Source organism: Aythya marila (assembly GCF_965140915.1).
Source record: "Aythya marila genome assembly, chromosome: 4".
Taxonomy (NCBI): Eukaryota; Metazoa; Chordata; class Aves; order Anseriformes; family Anatidae; genus Aythya; species Aythya marila.
The window spans coordinates 51015552-51036078 of record NC_139045.1 but is presented as its reverse complement, the minus strand read 5'-3'; positions in this window follow the sequence as shown (position 1 = coordinate 51036078).

The following is a 20527-nucleotide window of genomic DNA, read 5'->3' as shown; positions in this document are numbered from 1 at the left end:
ACAAAGCCTTGCCTCTGGATTTCTAAATTCTCACACAGAAATGTCAACCTATTTTATAAAGCTTCCATTGTGGAGGCTTTGCTTCTGGTCTGACATGGTAAGAAACCAAATTATATTGTACACAAATATTTTTCACCTGGTGGAAATACAGAAAGCTCACCAAAATCATGAATGACTGTTATTCTTTCTGTTAAAGAAGACTAACTCACCAGGACAGAAACTGTTTAATGCAGAGCTGTATGATGTGCACCTGGAGATAGATAATCAACCACATTTAGGAGAAATACGGCTAATGAAAGGAACTTTGAGTCTATTTCTTTTAAGGAAACCATTAGAAAAGAGCAATGAGACCCTGTGGAATCTCTGCAATCCACTTGGTCCCAAAAGGATTTAAAAAATTCTCCTGAATATGGCTTCAGTAGCATTTATATCATGCTGAAATTTAGCTTTGCTCAATAACTGCAGTTATTACTATTTATATTACAGCAGTGGCCTGGGACTCTAGTTGTAGATGACACCTGCAGTAGGATGAAAATGTACAAACCAGTGCCAACATTACATACAGGAGACAGGGTGGCAAAGTCAAAGGGCAAACTTACAACTTCCTTTCATATACTATGAAGTGTTTTACTCTTTCCTTCAGATCCCTGGTTCCAAGGCAGCTCTAATGCTACAGCCACCAACTGTCACGTTGGATCTTGTGTTTCACAAAAGTGAAAATTAGGATCTAAGAAGTAGAGTATTGAAATTTCAGATTATTGTAGAACAGAGAAATAGTCAATTCTCTGTCAATATCCTGCATCAAAGTTCTATAGGACACAAAACTTCTGCAAATTCAGAAATCCCTGAATCCTCACTGGCTATTTCTAGACACTTTATCCTCACTCTTCAGTGTGTAAAATCATCTTTTTTCTCTACACAAAGTCACAATGAACTTTATCTGATATCAGTATACACCTATGCCTAACAATATACCTTATTAATGGACAGAATGACTGTCCATTTCAACTTCAGGAACTCAGGACATGGTATTGAATGAATGTAATAATACCACAAAACTCTTTTCATTAAATGATACTTTTAGATTTTTTCTTATCAGGTCTTCAGACTTGAGTTATTGTGATTACCACATTTTCCCTCTTTATGAAAAAAGCATAGAATCAAGGAGAACAATATTCTTTACAGAATAGGAAGCTGTAACAAGACTTCTTATAATTCAAGTTTTTTTTTTCCTTTTTTTGTTTTTTAAATTTTTATATATGCGTAACTCTCATTAAAAGAATCCTCATGTGGAAAAAAAAAAAAAAAAACATAAGTAATTTTGGTTTCACAGCCTGCAATTTTTCTTTCTTAGGTTTATATATTCATACACTTATATATATATATGGTATAAGGACATATTGAATTTAACCAGGTGAATTGAGAGCTAAAATAGAAAGAAATGAAAACCAGTGGAAAAAAAAAAAAAAAAAAAAAAAAAAAAAAAAAAAAGGAAGAGAAATTTTAACCATGTCTTAATGACATTCCCAAATTCATTTGTGCAAGCCTTTACTTTCAAATCACAGATTAAGCAAGTGCTCAGTGATAAGAGCAGAGTGATAGTTTGTATTTGAGGAGAGAGAGTGGAGATTGAAAAAGAAATTGTGCTCATCTATATGTGCAACACAATTTGTATGCAGCTATACGTACTTGGTAGAAAAGGACATTTTGATAAATCTATGCACGAAACTGCTCATATTCGGCAAATGTAGAGAAACATTCAATCCCCAAACTAAACTGTTCCAGCAGAGAACAGTCCAGTACTCAAAAATTATATTCATCTCTAAATGTGGACTCGCAAGTATTTTATCTAACAGAATGAAGGTAGTGCTCCTTCTGACCACATTTAGGATTTGTCTTACACCACTACTGCTCATGTAAACTATCAATAATATTGCAGTTGTTTAACACAATATTAATCATGTGTACAATATTTAGCATTGTAGTTTGTAGAAAAAAAATGTAATGAAACAAACAAACAAACAAAGCACTTTTTGAGCCCAGAGTTCCAGCTTATATAAATTTTCAACATTACGTCTGTAATGGCAATTCTGTGATGAGAATAGATCACTAATGACATTTCAGTTTTTAAGTTGCTTGCAGTATCTTGGGATACTCCAGCAAGAGTACCCCGTAGTTAGATGTTAGGCCTGGGCCCCCAGGATCAGGGTGTTGAAGATGATGGAGATTGTCTTGACAGGAAGGAATTTTGAAGTGCTGGGATTCCTCTACCTATCCCTCTGCCTCTGGAGACAGAGCAGCTGGACACATACAGAAGGTTCATAGAGATATAGAGAAGGCAGGCAAGGGCATATTTCACTACAGATTGATCTTATTTAATTGTGGGAACTGTGTAGGGAAAAGAAAACTGATTCCGTGCAGAAGCTGTGCTCCTGTGGTAAAGACATATGCACAGCTGCAGGAGGGCCACATGCTCTTTTTTAAGCAGGGGTCATAAACCTTAGAGTCTTTGCATGTTGTTGGTTGTAGCATTGACTGTTCCTAACTTTGTGCATACACAGGAAGGAACTATGCATTTTTATACAGGGTTTGTATAACATTCTGTAACAGCTGCCTAAGACAAACCCTTTAGTTACCCTTTGGGTACCCTGTAAAAATGTTGCCTATGTTTGAAGAACTTGATCAAGAAGCCACATTTATGAAAGTGTGGATAGGTGTTATTTTCAGTCTGTATCTTTCTTTTTAAAACGGAAATTATTATTTTCAGAACCCTTATAAACTCTTCATAACTCTCTAATGCAATTATACCGTGTCTCTGAAGAGGTGAACTGTAAACCATGTTTCCTTCAAGATTTCAGCTATAGAAAATTATATTTAACCTATGAATCTAGGAGGGAGCTTGAGCCACCTGACTGTGTTTGTTAGTTTTCTCCTTAGCAAAATGTGAACTGAATATATGCACTCAGAACTGGAGAAGGATGGAAACACAGGCTATTTCCCATATGATATCCTCCATTTTTAATTCATGTGCACAATTGGCATTTGCATAGTGGTCTGTTCATTCCACTGTTAATAGTATATTGTAAGTGTTATCATTAATATTAAACCCATTGTTAATATTAATGACCTGCTGTTTTCAAAAAACTGCCACATCAAAACCACTCCAGCAATACACTTTAACATTTCTATTACTCCAGAAGAGGGAATTCCATGAAGGCTTCAAACACATAACAACAAACCTCACTTTATACCTGAATTATGAATTTCTGTGTACAAAAGCAAAGTATCATTTGTGTGATGGGCAACCAGCAAGTTTTGGTGGGGCTTTTTAAAGATTTTCTATAACAATCACTGTTATTAATTCACTATTGCAAATTACTAATGCTGATAATTATTTCATAAAAGGTCTAAGGATACTGTGATGATTTTACTTAGCTGAGTCTGGACCTTTAAAGTTATAAGATGTTTTAAAGTCCTCTGTGCAAGGTTTTTATGTTTTCTGGTCTAATGGTGTTCCATGAGCAATCCCAGTTATACATTAAAAAATATTGATATCTCTGTGTATTTCCGACTTGCATAGGATATAACTACATGAAGAACTGAATCTGCTCCTGATCTCCAAAGAGACTATTCAAGTGCCTTGAATCCACACAAAGAGGTCTCCAGTTTGATTTAATGTCTTTAGTGCTCCAACTCATTTTCAGTGCTAAATTCATCCTCGGAGTCCTGGACAGCAAAGTAAACTTCTTTTAAACAAGTACTAATAATTTTTTCCTGCTGTGAGCCTTATCCAGCACTCTTTTGAAGTCATTGGGAGCTGTATCAGGAGCTTCAATGAGAAGAGGATTCATGTATTCTGTATTGTCAAATTTACTTTCATTAGCATGGGATTTTGCTAAAACTAACCCTTGAAAATCCCTGAGAGAAATGACAAACAAAATTGCTTTCAGATTTACTTTGCAGAGTTAAGTTGGAGACCTCTGATGTTGTGATATATCAGCTCCTTTTTAACACACAAAGAATAATTTTTTCTACATATTATGCTACATTACAAACATTGCTAAGACAGATTTAGTTGAAAATAAATATGTATAAGATATTCAGAGAGAAATTAGGCCTAGACTGTAATAGAAAATACAGATGTGTGTCTGAATGAAAAGCACCAGGATTGTTCTTATGTGGTCATGTGAGACACATATAAGACATTATAAAATAGGAAACGGATGCTTAATTTTTCATGAAATGGTTGCGAACATTACATTTTCCATCAATCTTTTTCCTCTTTGATAAAGTGCAGACTTACAAATTATTATAAAAAAGAAATTAGCGGTCAGCATCATATTCAATGCAGACCCAAAACAGTGAAGATATTTACAAAACTTAAAGAAAAGTAATATTTGCATTTAAAACAATATATATATATATGTATGTGTTTTCAAGAACATTATATTTAAATCTAAAAAATATTAAGAAAATGTTTTTCACTTAAAATGTGGTCTTCACACAGTTATCTTCAAGGATTCAGAAATCCAGAAGCAGTGCAATGGAAGGTTTTGCTTTACTGCACTTGAGGTCACAAGCTTGATTTTCTCAGGCCCTGCTACTTGTTACCAGTTCATTCAGGATAAAATATGACATTCTGAAATCTATTTGCAGATGAAAACATAGCACATTAGAAAGCACATTAATTAGCAAAATTTATAATAGGGTGTTATCTGTGGAAGTATGTCATGTCCTCAGCTCTTTAGGGGTCCCAAGAAAAGAATTGAAGGTAAGGCAGTCTCAGTCTTGCACTATGCCTGGCACAAGCCATGACAATTATTTGAATTTACAGAATGCTAAGCAGAAGCTTTCCTGACAGATTAGTCCAGGTTACAGTCTTTATTTCTTTCACATACTGACATAATTTTATCTTTCTTCCTAAAGGGCAACATATCTTTCTAAAATTCAGCACTAATGATCCAGAAAACTCCTCAACAGCTTTCAGGTTGTAGGATATAAATTATCATGGCAACATAAATTACTAATGTTTGAAATATAATATTTATAATTAAGGATGAGGAAATAAAAATATCTGTCTCTTGATATCAAGAAGAAAGATTTTCTAAAGCAAAAATTGGTCTGTGGTGTGAACTATTTTGATTATCTCAAAAATATACGCATTATAATCTTTTATTAAATGTCTTTATACTATAATTCAACTGTATAGATCATGAATACTAATTCCAAAGAATTTCCAGTGCACACTATAATATACTTATTTACATAAGGAATCAATATTTATATACACTGACAGAACAAAAACATGACTTGGTTTTGTAACTAAAGATGGCACATATCATTTTGACAGACACAGCTGAGACAGTTGGGTTTATGTTTCTAAAAAAATATTCATTTTGTACTTTTTTTATAGCATACTGACATGGGACTTGCTAATGAAGATAAAAATGATAAGGGTGGGATGTGTAACAGACAGGTGGTTCTGTAGAAATTAGAAAATGATATGAAGTTCAGGTTTATTTTCCAGTACTATGCTGAACATTGTCAGTGTTACTATTTAAAAATAAATGAGATGCACAATGTGAAAGGTTTTTATTTCTGGAAGTTACAAACCATATCACAGAATTTTCTAATTTGCAGGATGTAATTAGAGTACAGAGAGTACAGACCTGATCTGATAAGTAACTTCAAAAAGTTTTACAAATACATTTGTATAGTTATTAAAGCTATCTCTTTGATTCATTGATGAAGCAATTACAGCAAATAACTACATTTTGATTATTTAATTTTGATAAAGGCATATTTTTAAAAGCCAAAGATCTAAATATCTTAAAATTTTGATCTTATCTTGTGTTTCTGTATCTAAATTTATTAAAAGTATGGCAGAAATATAATGAAGAATTGCATGGTGGCTTCTCCACTCATATACATCTAACGTCTTGTAACATAACAAGATGAATTTAATCCATTAAGTATCAGTTATTTCATTTGCACTAGTGTAAATCCAAAGGTCTTAAAGCTTTCATTGCATTGTATTGGATTCATAATAAATTAAAATGAAATTGTAATTTTTCCTGCTGTCATCAGTTAAAACATAACAGAAAAAAAAAAAAAAATCTGGCGTAGATCTGGCTTAGAAAAGTATTTTAAGGAAGTTAATATCTGGATAAATATAGTAACAGTTTGATACCACATCAGGCTCCATGTCATGTTGGATTATATCACCCAGGCTGTTTAAGACTGCGTGAATCAGGCATGATTCAATTGGATATTCTTTGATATTACTTGACACAGTCACTACAATCTAATGAGTCACATATGTCATTAGAAAATAGACTTGCATAGTAGATATAGCAAGATTGCCTCTATATATTTTATATTAATTTGTTTGTTTTGTTAGTGTCAAAAGACACACAAACAACTTGAAAATCTAAATGAATACACAAGTTCATCTGTTTTGAATTGATTCTATGTATGAAATTTCAGACATAACAAAATCAACAGCCCCTAGTAAGCAGCATGTGGAAAAAATCTGTATTATCCTAATTAATTATTAAATTATTTTTTCAGAATCTCCTTTATGACTTTCACGCCTAAATTCATAGTTAAATTAATAAGACTTTAGTTCCCATTTCTCTTAAATGCTTTTAAAACTTTACTCATTGTATTCAAACAGCTTTTTGTTGTTATTGACAAAACGAGAAAAAGCTAAATTCTTTTTCTCTAGTCTTTATCTCAAAGGGCAATAAATCAGTCATCTAAATTATTTTAAGATCTCACTGAAACAATCTACTCAAGTTGAATTGCAGCTCAGGAATTACGTGATGACAGTCTATCACTTCTTCTGCTTTGCATCAGAAGAGATATTATCTTAATAACAATTCTGATCCTAACATCTGTGGTAGAAATCCTGTCTCCACTCAAAGTGGCAAAAGCATTGTCATTCAGGCAGGCAAGGATTTCAGCTTGTCAATCTGCAAGTCCTGCCAAGACAGCATTTGTCCATCTTTCATTTAGCACGTTGCCATTTTATCACTTTGTGAAAGTGACTCTTTACTAGTTTGAATATGTGCATGCTGATTAAAAAGTTGAGTGATCAGCAGCAAAGTAGTATGGCATTGCTCACACTTTTTTTCCCTGTGGATGCAAATAATTACACCTCCTGTAAAACAGAATAAAAGTCAGAACTTTTATTCTCTTACTAAGCAAAGTTTTGTATCTATGCCACATATTCTGTATACCTGTATACAGATATGCATATGATAATGTGTACATTGCATTATGAGAAACAAATACATGGTAGCTCCAGATGAGAGGCACAAACTGGCATTTGTGGCAAATGAGCTGGTCATCCAAACAGCATAAGATTCTTTTGAGATGTGTTGCAGCTTCATTTGCTGTCAAACACTGCAGTCAGGTCCTGATCTCCATAATAATCCCCTGAAACCTCGAGCTACATGTGGATCTGCCTCAATGTTCACACCGTTGAAGCTGCTGAGAAGGGCAAAAGGGATCCTCTTTGTAGTTATCTATCCCTATCTTCCACGAAAAACAAGTAAAGAATGTCTACTGAAGAACCTATATATGGCTGAATCCTGAATTTTAGCTCCAATGCATGATTTTGAAGTGGGTACTCATGTTGGTGTTAAGTGGATGAGAAAACACAGGAAACAGGGCATCAGACGAGTGGTTGACACTTCTTAGTCAATGGCGGCCTTTGAAAGATATGAGATATGGTGCCACTAGGACATGGCAAAAAAAGGCAAAGAATACTTTGAGAAGCCTGTCATCCATCTGCGTCCTACACTAGTCACACAGAAAGGAAATAAATATTATTTATGGGAAATGATCTTGTGTGTTCTTGGTACAATGGTCATCATCCATGTCTGTAACAGACATCTGCTTCTCAAGGTTACTGTTCAAATAATACCTAGAGATGCTGTCTGGAACTAAAGTTCTCTTTAATAAAGAAATATACAGACAATTGTAAGAAACTTTCCCTGAAACAAATGTTTATGGTTTAAATCAACAAGGGGAAATTGAAACAAAAGTGAGGTCACTTGTCCAGGACCATAAAGCAGGTTAATAGAAGAACTGAAACAACACCTGGTTATCCAGAGAGCTGACCACCTGCCCCCGTTATTTATCAAGACTTATTGCAGCTTCTCCTCAAGGTTCTTTTTGGGATGCAAGTGACATTAAAAACAGTCCTTGGGATTTCCTGAGTACAGGGTGACTTGATAAGCCTCACCTTTGCCTGGAGAAAAGGAAATGAACCAGTGTCATCTATCAGCATCCTTTCTTCATGATTTCTTGCTATTTTCAGGCACCGTTAAATGACAAATTGTGTAAATGCATGTACTAATCAAATTACTACTTTTTTTGCTTCACAGTTCACTTCAGTAATAGTCTTTCACAGAGTAAGGTTTCTGAACACACTTTGGAAATACTTTATGCAGACATATGACTTTTCAAATAATTTAAGTCATTAAGAGAAAGCTTTCAACATTCCATTGAAATACTTGTAGCCTCCCTTGAGATTGAGAGATTGATGATCTGTGTGGTTGTTTGTGCTTTATCTTGTTGTGTCTTTACTCGTTCCTGGTTTTATTTACATTTAAACATGTTCAATAGTAGACAATCACAAATAAAATTTTGCTCTCTCACAGAATGAATGAATGCATTCCCATCTTTTTTCTTTCTTGTATGGACTGCACTAAAATTCAGACCTTCCCTCTTAATATCACTTACAATGTCAGAAAAGCCCCCTTCTCAAAACAAAAATATATAGATTAGTAAAAGTTCCAATAGGCATTAAATCACATGGTCAGAATAAGTGTCTTGCCAGGTGTTTTTGCTCATGTTGATGTAATAATGTCAAAAGCAGAGTTTTGTCACAAGAAGCTCTGTCTTCACTGCAGTGTTGTCTTTGTATACCTATGTGAGTATGCTGATGAAAGAGTATAGCTATACAGCCAAAACTCAAATTTGAAAAAGTTCCTACTTTTGCTCCTGTACTTGATCCATCAATTACATTGAGGCATCAATGTAGAAATAGCAATGGGTGGATAAAGTCACATTTTAGGTAATAACATTTCCAGAAAATTTCTTCCAACAAGCCTTGCACTGGTTTCCTGTTCTCTAATAAGGAATAGTGAATGATAAAGTGGAAAATTATGCTTTCTAAATAAAATTTTATTATTTTTCATAATGAGTTCTAATTCTGGATTGTAGTAGGTATTTTTAATTTTCATATGAAAAATCCTTATTTTTGAATCAAATATTTTCATGAGAATAAGTAAGTTTTGAAAAAGAAAAATCAAAAAACTGCATTTTTAAAATGTCCTTAGAGTATCCTACATTGATATTTTGAGGGCTTAAAAATATACACAAGATATATCACTGGAATCTTAGAACATGTCAAATGATTAATCTTTTCAAAAGGAGATACACCTAGAATTGAATTTCCAGCTAGTTTCATTCCCTTCCTCCAAATGTCTATGACTTATATTAATTGGGCATAAAATGATTTTCAAAATCTTGCAATACTTTCAAACTTAGAGTGTGCAAAACCTCAGTGTTTATACCTATCCCATGTCTTACTGCTCTCCTGAGAGAAGGAATGCCTGAGAGAAAAGACACATTTCCCTATGTCCTTCTAGTGATAGTGATTCTGGTGTTCCAGACATTCAGCTTCATTGTCCTGCTTGATTATTATGAAGTTGCCGTAGAAACCTGGAGAAAAATTCTCTACACCTCTCATTAAGGACAGAGCAGGCAATACAAGAAATTAGCTGCAATAAATTTGTAACTGCAATATTACTTTCACTGGTAACAATACCGATGCATGTAACCCACTGTACCTATTCTTAAATCTAGATTAAAAACACGTGTAGAAAAGAGGTCTCCTAATTCCACTGATTGTTTGAGTCTTTTTTTTTTTTCTTTTTTTTTTTTTTTTTTTTCTTTTTCCCAGCAATGATTTTGGGTTAAACTTTAACACAGACAATAAGGGAAAAATAAGGTGAGTTATCCTGGCAGTACAAATAACTTGTTCCTTGAAAGAAATTCTACAGGGGAAGCATCCCCAGCACTGAACACATTACTAATTCTGACAGTTACCAGAGAGCAACTGGAAAAAACCCACAGGAAGCATGTTACTTACTCTCACTAATAGCTGCACTGCTGACCATTTTTATAGAGTATTAAACTGAATGAGGAGTCTGGGGACCACAAACTCAGGATATTTGCAGTTTCAAATTAGTCAGGACTGAACAGTGTGGCAGAGAAAGGAAAATCCAAGAAACAGAAATGACAGCTTCCCTGGAGTTGCCAGTATACTTGCTTTCAGATTCTTTACAATTATTTTGTTTAGTGCTGTGTTTCCCTGGGACACGTCACTCCTGTGACCATGATACCCGCTATTCAGCTTATTCAGCTTCGGTTCAGGGCCTTTCCATCGCCATAGACAGAACTGACATGTGCATTCTTTTTCCCATCCCTTTCAGAAAATGTGATTACAGTCACAATCTAAGACATGCATTAGCTGAGAAAAATGTAGAGAAGAAAAAAAAAAAAAGGTTCAGATGATGCAAATAAATCTTACATGTCTGTGAATCACCTAAATGAATTCTCTGAGCTGTTCATGTTCACTGTTACTGCTGATGACTGCAGGAACCCTTTCTAATGTCCTTACTGTCAAATAACTACTGAGTTCTCTGTGAGAATTCAATTAAAAATCCAGACCAGTGGCCTTCCTAAACAGTATGTGAAATGGGGATGATGTACCGAGAGCTCGCTGGTGACTTCACCAAGGTGAACTGCACCATGGTGTATATGGCTATCTTTAGGTCAACCACTTTCTCTTCCATGGACTGGAGGACAGATTTGGATCACAGTAGTGCTCGGACACAAGTGGGGGTACTCAAAGTGAGGCAATCAAAAACATGTCTCCAGCTCTGTACAAAATACAACACCCCGCAACCATGCCACGATGATAAAGATTTTGAAGAAGCATATCTTGTGTAGCACTTTTGTCTCAGTTTTGTTGAATGTGTGGTATATTATACCAATTAACAGATATTTGTTTTGAGGTCATCCTGCATTTCTCATCCTGCTTCCTTCATGTTTTGTGACATTGTGTAATTTCAGCTTTGATATGTGCCTCACAGACTACAGGCTGCTTACAGTTTCAGGTTTTCTTTTGATAGTGACGACATTAATAATAAAATAAATATATATATATATTTAAAGTAAAATCAATCAATCAATCAACCAATTAATTGATTTGACCTTTCTAACTCAATTTTACAGCTTTGACTTAGAACAAAGCATGTTCTAGTTCAAAACACACCATCAGAACTTCCCAGGAAATTCAGTTGGTGTTCTGCAAGATCTGGACCTTTAAGAAGAGCAAGGGTGGATCTTAGAAATGCCACTCCACAGGTGTGCTTGGTACACCTTGAGTTTTTTAAAATAAGGGTGAGAATAGCATTATCTGTTTTTTCTTTTTTTGGTTTGTTTTCTTTTTCTTTTTCTTTTTCTTTTTCTTTTTCTTTTTCTTTTTCTTTTTCTTTTTCTTTTTCTTTTTCTTTTTCTTTTTCTTTTTCTTTTTCTTTTTCTTTTTCTTTTTCTTTTTCTTTTTCTTTTTCTTAAGCCTCCAATATGGTACTGGGAACAGGTAGATGGAGTTGAGCTTAGTGGAAACAAAGCTGTAGTATGCAGGACAGTAGCAACTAATTTGGTGAGTGTAAGCCAGTAAAGAAGGAGAGATGACAGTCTGATGTGTTACTTAAAATAAGGCATTTAAAGGTTCAATATTATGAGGTTTTTAGATTTAGGGCAAGCAAAAGGAACAGGTAATATGTGCGAATATTGAGACGGATAAGTCCTCTTAAAGTTACTACTCCTTAAATGATGGGGATGTGTTAAGTTCACATCTCCCTTTCAAAACATTAACTGAAGAAAAAAAAAACAAGGAGGGTTCTTCATGCAGTTGATATTTTGATATCAACTATGATACTTTGATATTTTGATATTTGTATGATATTTTCTTTTTTTTTCCGCCTATGTGTTTTCCTTTGAATTATTACCCTTTGCTATATCTAACTAGCTATTTTTGAAGCATGACCTGAAACAAAAGAGACAGGTTGTGAAGTCACAACCCTTACATTTTAAGTAAAATATAGTTAATATGCATTTTATTGGAACTTAAATATTATGCAAATAATGGTGTTAGTGAAAAGTAATGAATAGTGCAAGCTGGAACTTCTGGTATAAGAAATATCAGAAAAATAGGTTTATACAAAATAGGTAGAGAGACAATTCCTAATTTCACAGATGGAAAGACTTAGATGTAGAGAGACATAAGCAAGAAATTTTAATTTAGACTATCAGAAGTCACCTAAGTGGCTTTATTTTCATGGTTGCAGCTAACCAACCTATCATTTAGAAGGGTCAGGTTCTAAATTGTTTCTTGTTTGAAATTATCTTATCATGATGTTACCAGGCAAAGTTCCTTAGACAGTGTCACAACAAATTTATCTTGATAAAAGAGAGTCTGAAAACAGTCTGAGATTTGTGACACTAATTAATAATACATGTTGCTTACAAGCTGTCTGTGTTCTATATTGAATATTTAACAAAAAAACGAGAGCATATTGTCTGTTGAAAGAGCATTCAGATGCACATGGATGTATGTCTCATATCATCGTATTCTGTCTGTGTTGCTGAACTCAGTGCTGGTTCAATCCAGTGCCTCAGTATCAAAACCAAGTTTTCTTCCTTCGTATTTATCCTCTGCTTACCCTAGAGGATATGACTGAATTAGTGACAGACTTACGCTATTTACTTGTGTCCTCTGGGGACTGAACTATCACTGCTTTCAGAAATCTTTACAGCTGTGAGTCAGAGATGACCTTTTCTACGACAGACTGAAGGCTTCAGCAGGGGAGTGAAGTTGACCTTGAATTGTGAACTAAACTTTTTCGCTTTGATCTCTTGTGACACTTATCACTAAGATGTGGCTCTATTTGTGACGTGCTGTGACAACAGCATTCTGTGCAGCTTTTAAGCCAATATGATACACATGCTTCATAACTCTTGTTTGCATCCTGTAATAAACATCTTGTGAAGAATATCTGTAGTTAATTTTTTCTTGTCCATATTGAGCCCAAATCCTGAGCTTTCCAAGTGAACTTGATGGGAATTTGAGCAAAAACATGACAACAAACAATATAAACAAACAAAGCTCATCCTTGTAAGCTATTGTGCTTGACCTGTCTTGCTCTTTACATGAAGAGATGCACTTGGCATGCAGTGTGAGTGGCTGCCATGACTAAACTTTGTGAAGTTCCCTTATTTTGAGGGCTGTCTCTAGCTCATGATCTATATGGAAGGTTCATATGACTGTAAAATCTGTCACTAGGACTGTAAGGTGAAAGCTGTAAGATAAATTAATCTAATAGGCAGAGTGCTTCACAGTGTTTCACCACTAGCAGTTTAGAATTGGAAGGAAATTTACCACATGTGAAGATGACATGAAAAGCAGAGGTTTGCTTATTATTGCCTCGTGAAATATACAGTCTTAGTTTTGTACGAGAAGAGTCTTGGACAGACAATGCTCTTCAAGCACGTTGTGACTACATTAAGTGTTGGAATTTCCTAAGCAGAGGAAAATTTTAAACAGGATTCTTGTAACTTTCCTGATAGGAACAAAAGAGATGTGCAACTTCTAACTTTGATAAACTGCTTCCTCAAGGAAATATCCTCTTTCTTTCAGAAGCTGCAGAAACCCTAGTTAAATATGCTAGGGGCTGTACTGAAGAAGGTGTTTTGCGCTCTGCAATACACTTTGCTTTTTCTATGAAGCTGAGAAAATAAACTGTGTATCCCGTGTATCCCTGAGGAGACATTAAATAATGCTTCTCTATTCATTAATATATATATATTTTAATGTCACGTTTGTGAATAACTCTTTTAATTATATAGGTACATAATTCTATGTATATAAACTCTGGGTTGAGTCTTGTATGTGTACAGCATGATGATGGTGCACAATGGATAACCGCATGAAAGACTACTGAGCTGAAATACAGTTCCCCATTTGGTCATCTTACTTCAACAATGGATCAAATCAATTGAAAAAAATCCAGATGGGAGAAGCAAGAATGTGCCTTTATTTTCTTATTATTTTATTTATATATATTATTTTTTAAATAAAGATAGAAAGTATTGCTGTAGGAGGACAGGTTGAACAAATTTGTGATATGTTTAACCTATAGAATAGAGAAGACATCCAGTTTTAAATACGTGAAAAGTTGTTACAAAGAAGAAAAGAAGGATCTGTTTCTCACTTCCTGATGGGTATGACAAGAAACAGTGGAATAAATTTCCAGCATGAAGTGTTCAGATTAGATAGTAGAAACGCTTCCAGTCAGGAAAAAATGATCACTGCCTTCACTTGCCATTACTTGAAAGACAAGCATCCTTTAGAAATGGAGCAACTCATTTTACATGGGGCAAAATTGGTAATCTAAATAATCTCTTGAGAATCTTTTGCATCTGATCATGCAATGTAGAATTATAAATATAGCAGAAATCAGATTTACCTAGCAAATGTTATGCCATGCAGGCATAATTTTAAATGTGCTTGTGTATGAATTGTAATCAGTATTATCCCAAAATGCCCAAGTTTGGCCCACTTCAGATTGGGCATGTTTCATAACCAAAAACTAAAATGAATTGAGACTGCCCTTTAAAAATAATAATAATAATAATAATAAACGCTGGTAACTTGCCAGTACTCAACGTTCTTTCAATGTGTATAAATAAGTAAATTATAAACCTTCATTAGTAATCCAGTTTCTGCTCTGTGAAAACTGTATTTTAAGCCTAATCTTCAGTAATCTATTGTTTTCCTTGGGGCTTTACTACTCATTTAAAGTCTTTTGCGTATTTTGGGAATTAACTAACCATTAAGCAAATCTACTCTTCTGCTGGAATTTACTAGTGTTGATAATTAAAGATTTATTTTCTTGTATGGTCTACTCCAATTACTCTCTTTCAAGAGTTTTTGGCAATGCCAGAAATGAACTCCCTGAAGTTCTTAGCAGGATAACCAAAAATTGCTTTTATACATTTATGTCCACAAACATTAAATGATAACATTGTATTATGGTTATCAGAGGTGCTGTCAAGAATTTAGTAAGCTAACACTACGTACTGCACTATAAAAGTAGTTTTATAAATAGTTTTAATGCTAGTAGAAAATTGAGCTTACAATGAGTTATTTATTCAAATATTGTAAAAGATGTATTCAGTTTTGCTTATCTAGAGTAATACCTTTATTGACTCTATATCCAAAGATAGATAAGAATACCATCATTGGGAAGAAAGAAATTCACAGAATGGTCTTTGTGAAAGAAAATATAGCCTCTGGCTAGGGCACTTCTTAAAAAAAGGGTCATATTATTCACCTTCTCATGGTAGCTGGCCTTTTCTTTCTTGAAGATGTTATTAATGATTACCAAAAGGCTGAAAAGACCAATAATAAATCTTTCCGTTCTATTCTCAATAGCAATATGTTCTTTCTAGAACAGACACTTAATTGAATTGTGCTATTTTACTCTGGTCCGTATCTCTTCTTATACAACACATGCAAGAATTAAGGTGATCCTAATATATTATTTGTGGCACAAGATTTTAGAAAAACTCTCTGTAATTCTATAGTTATATATTAATTCAACAACAGTATAAATGAAATTAAAATAAATAAATGAATAATAATAATAATAAATCACTGCAAATAACCCTCAAACTTTTGCAAGTGCCAAATGAAACTGACTTTTTTCCAGATGACTTTTTAAACTAATGAGTATCAAAATGTCATGCTGTCCTCAGAAGTGTAAAGTGTCCTCAGTTATCCAGTGAGAAAATTGCTTTGTCAGTTTGGATGACCAGTTTCTCTAGAGAATGAAGGAATTGTCCAACCAGCAGAAACAGAAAATCTTCAAGTATGCTTCATGACTCTTTGGCTTAACACTGTGTATTTCATATTCTCTTTAACAGAGCTCCTGAGTGAATAACAAATAAAGAGTATTTATACAAAATATCTAAATAAACCAAAGTTTTTAACAAATGCAATATCAACAAATATAAAGCAAGTACTATCCTAATTAACATTATAAATATATGAAGCAAATGTAGTATAAATTTTTGTGTGTGTGTGTGTCATTCCACACTTGGAATTATAAAAGAACAAATGTCTTTGTTCAACTTTGTCTTACCTCTAACTAACTAGTTGTTGACAATTTGCATTTTACTTCCCTGTTTTGCTTTTTTATTTCCAATAAACTTTGAAAATTAAATCATTTTCAGATTGTGTTATTCAACTGTTATGTTCTACTAGTTCTTGGGACTTCTCAGTGTACCGTGGAGTAAAAAGCATCAGTGCTTCCTCCTCCTGTATTCTTGAGACCAGAACATCAGAGCTTGGCTCTGTGCATGTTTGGTTGCTTGTTTTTAAATCTTGGTGACAGGATTTATTTGATTTCTGTGTGAAAAAAACAAACAAACAAACAAACAAACAACTTTTTCACCCTTATTGTGTTTTATAGGCCATATTTACTAGTGAAAGAGAAATGGGGACACAGCTCTTTTTTTTTTTTAATTTATTTTGATTATTATTTATTATTTTTATCTGGACCAGGTTGAGTGATGTGATAAGAAGGTAGCTGTTTCCTAAAGATTGCACAACAAGAAAGATGTTGCCTACTAAATGACAAGGTTATCCCCTGAAGTATTGCTGAATGGAGGCTGGATCTGTTCTATTTAATGACGGTCTTCTAGTCTTATTATCTATCCTGTGTTTACTTTCAGTGTTTAGTTTGTAAGAAATGACGTATGTATAAAATGCTGGATGGAAGAAAGTCTTCCAGGAAGCACTGTAACCTATAAAATCATCCAAATATGCAATATGTAAAGATTTTGTAGATTTATTGTGAGATGTCAGTCTCAATCTAGGCAATAGCTTGCCATTTTGATTTTTTTGAAGAGTTTTCTTCTTGTGCTTGTGTTCCTCTGCAGTTGTATCACATGCACACAGAGCTATCTAGGTACGTGTATGTGAGTAAATATAAACAGATATGGAAAGGTCAGTTCAATTCAGCTAAGACCGAGGTATATTTTATTTTATTATTATTATTATTATTATTATTTTTTTTTTTTTTTTTTTTTTTGTACTCTTTTAACTATACCCTGATAGCACATGGGGTGGTGATAACAGGCAAGAAGGCTTATTTCTGTGAACTATCTCACTGCATGTTATCAATAGTTAGAAACAAAGAAATAGGCTAGCCAGCTGATTCTCTCAATAACTTAGGTTTTTTTTTAGTCAGCTAACAAGATAAACTTAATGGTTATGATATATTGGCCTTACTCCATGTAGGAAAACAAGGCTCTCAATGAAGAAAAATATTAAAAAAAAAAAAAGAAAAAAAAAAAGAAAAAAAAAAAAGATTTTAATGAACATGCATTCATTTAAGCCATGCATTTTGGCTCCCTCATCCCCACCTCCTTCTCCCCCACCCCCTTCTCTCCATCCCCCCCATGGTATATGGTGTATTATCACAGTGATTCAATATGTCTCTAAAGCCAAAACATATACTTTTTTTTTTTTTTTTCCCTGAAATTTTACATCTGACTGTGTTCAGTTTATTAGCACAATATTCCTTTAAGAAATCCATAATAAAACCACAAGCCTGAAATAATTTTGCAATTAAAGTTTAAAGCTGTAGAGCTAACCTATATGTTAAGCTTGGAATAAAAAATAGCCTTCAGTGATATGGGTTGGTATCCTGGTTCTATGTGGAGGTCTGCTTTTACATCTTTGGAGGACCTTCATGTTATTTCAAATCATAAATGTATGAAAAATCCAGTATGGGAAAGTGCAAGTCTGAGAAATATTCCAGAATCTGCCCATACGTTTTGCATTTTGCAAAAATCTTATCATTTATCTGTTTATAAATAAAATTATAAATATTTAAATGAAATTAATTTCTACATTATCATATAGAATATTGATAGGATTATAAAGGATCTTAAATAATCAAGAAGTCAACAGAAAGAAAACACATGAATTGATGTTGTCTGCATAAACCTATTTGGTTCCTGTTCATTTGTCAGCATCCCTTAGCTATAAAGATATCACTTATGCTTTCCAGAAGAATTCGTTATCATTCCTTTCAAAAATATATGGTGTTCACTGATAGAACAACCATTCAATTTTATATCCTCATTAAATGCATGTCCTTTGCCTATTTTGCTGCATAGTACATAAATCCTGCATCCTCACAGGTGTTTCAACAGCTCACAACAGTAACATCAGAGGTAGTAATGAATGTCTTCACTGTGATCTCAAATTGTCTCTCACTGAAGAGGATTTCAATCACACAGATGTCAGAAGAGAATAGTACTTTTGTGCATCCCTTTCAAGAGTATAGATTCCCAAATAAGTTTGTGATTTCTAGTCCTAGATTTCTCTAGAGTGCAATCTCATTATCTTTTAACATGAATTACAAATCTGCAATGCTTCTGCAGATAGGTGTCCCCAGTAAACTGAAGCCAGAAAAAACAGCTGAAAGGAATACAGAATCTTGATGGCTATGAGTGGTTTACTTTAAATTTTCTGGCCAGGATACTATAAGTAGGATAGGGTTTAGCAATAGGTGACTACCCTGGCCATAGGCCTCTCCAACTTCTTTAACAAAAGAGACAGGAATATTGCAGACCTAGATCGTCCTCACTTCATGCCTCCCATTAATTCTAAGGGCAGTATTTACACCTTTTATTTACATCTTTTACTGTAACTGCTTTGGAGTGGATATGTTTAGAGCTGGAATAAAAAAATAAATATTAAATTGCATGATTTTGCCCATTCTCACCTCTACTTTTGTTTTATTCCAGGGTATTACATTACATTATACTCTGTGATACCAAGGGGTCAAATACTGCAGTGTTATGTTCATCCATTCTGGGTGGTTTAGTTTTACTTCCTCTAACAACCACATCTTTAGTGTCTGGTAGCAAGTCTACTGAGAATGATATTGGTGAATAAAACCTAGACCTTATTCTAATTTTAAGATTTAAGGCAACATTTCTTTAATACTTCAGCAAAATGTTTTGTGAAATCTATGTACAATGAATTTGTTTACCAGTGAGTTTATTGTACCTGTATATTGCTTCCTGCTTATAAAAACACTCTTGGGATGAGCTGCTTATATTAAAACATTTTCAGATTGCTCCAAAGACAGTCAAAATGTAGAAATGGTAAATATTGTCAGCAGTGATGGACTACACTGATGAAGTGGTTTGTTATTTCCCTTGCAGTATTTTGGAGCTTTACTGAGAGAGTGAAATGCTGAACGGCCCTGCTAACATGTTAATATTCTAAACCATTTTATAAGCAGGTGGAAAATCTTCATCAAGTATGCAAAAATCACAGTGCTTTGTAGAAATAAAGATGTAGCAGAATGGATGAATTTGGGGAAATAATGACTTTATATGGGATAAAAGAGTTTGAAACTTTGCTCAAAAAACTGTAGGGTTTTGTAATGGAATAGTTAGCATAGCTATCATAATGACTTGATTCTAAATCTTAAAAGTTAAATTCTCAGGATTTGTAAACTCTTAAAGGGCAAAATATGAAGATAGAATTTTCAAAAGGGATTTACATGCTCAGTTTCTAATAGATAATCCTTTAAGCAGTGTTGAAAATCTCAGCCTTACATTACAAATGCCTCTGAGGACTTGGTTAGTTAACATAACTGGTTCTGAGGCAAAGGGGAGGGATGACACTTAGTTTGGTTTTATAGGGAAAAGAGGAACTAGTCTTTGTGCTTTTATGTTCAAAATGCATTGCATTCATTTAGGATGTTACCTTTCTGATTTTTGTCTTTTTATGCCATTCTTTGTCTCACAGCTTGATTTTTTACAACGTGCTGTAAAGCACTTGGGAGATAAGGGCACCTTCCTTTTTTTGCTCTCATGATTACTGGCTGACTGTCTCCTAGATTTTCCCTCTGGTCTGGAAGCTGGGGGCAGAGCTCCCTTTATTTTATTTTATTTTATTTTATTTTATTTTATTTTATTTTATTTTATTTTATTTTATTTTATTTTATTTTATTTTATTTTATTTTATTCTGTATACCCATTTGGAAGAGCAGAAATTAGTCACAGAGCTAATGTGCCTTTACAAGTAAAAGTATGAAGAGCTAAGAATAAGTATCCTGACTGTTGTTAGGGGTAAAGTTTATGCTGTTAAAGTCAGCCCTGAAAGAGGCAGAATTATCTGACCTTTACCTTAGAGGCAGAGGTATTTGATTTTAAAACAGAAAGTGTATGCACCTAGGGGACTTTATGCCCTCAGACTAGCCAAGCATGATCTAAAATTTGGACTTCAGTAGTGGTGAAGTAACTGAATACTTATAGATCTTTCTGATTTTTTATCTCTGATTTTTTTATAAAAGTC